Source organism: Myotis davidii, unplaced genomic scaffold (genome assembly GCF_000327345.1).
Source record: "Myotis davidii unplaced genomic scaffold, ASM32734v1 scaffold42, whole genome shotgun sequence".
Taxonomy (NCBI): domain Eukaryota; kingdom Metazoa; phylum Chordata; class Mammalia; order Chiroptera; family Vespertilionidae; genus Myotis; species Myotis davidii.
In genome coordinates, this window is record NW_006294243.1 from 3,833,589 (window position 1) to 3,834,360 (window position 772).

A 772-nucleotide genomic window follows, 5' to 3' on the forward strand; every position below is an offset into this window, starting at 1 on the left:
AGGTTGCAATGCCACCCGCAGTCACGCTCAGGATAGGCCCGATTCAGGGGTTGGGGCACCGCCCCCTGTCACACTCAAGGCAGGGTCGATGGGGAGGTTGTGGTGCCACCCCCTGTCACGCACAGAGCAGGGCCAATCAGGGGGTTAGGGCACTGCCCCCTGTCATGCACAGAGTAGGGCCCATCAGGAGGTTGGGGCGCCTCCACTCTCACACTCAGGGCAGGGCCGATGGGGAGGTTATGGTTCTACCCTGTCACACACAGAGCAGGGCCGATCAGGGGGCTGCGGTGCCACACCCTGTCACACAAGTCACACACAGAGCCAGAGGGTGATCAGGGAGTTGGGGAACTCCCCCCTATCAGGCACAGAGCAGGGCTGACCAGGGTGTTGGGGCGCCTTCCCCTGTCACGAACAGAGCAGGGTGGATAGGGAGGTTGTGGCCCCGCTCCCTGTCACACACAGAGCCACAGGGCGATCGGGGGTTTGGGCTCTGCCCCCTGTCACGCTGATCCCGGTGCCGGGAGGCATATGACCCTTTTACTCTATAGGATAGAGGCCTGGTGCACGGGAGGGTGCCAGCTGGTTTTCCCTGAAGGGTGTCCTGGATCAGGGTGGGGGTCCCCAGTGGGGTACCTGGCCAGCCTGGGTGAGGGGATGATGGCTGTTTGCAGCTGGTCACACACCCTTCGGGGTGGGGGTCCCCACTGGGGCGCTTGGCCAGTCTGGGTGAGGGGCTGAGGGCTGTTTTCAGGCTGGGGGGTGACTGAAGCTC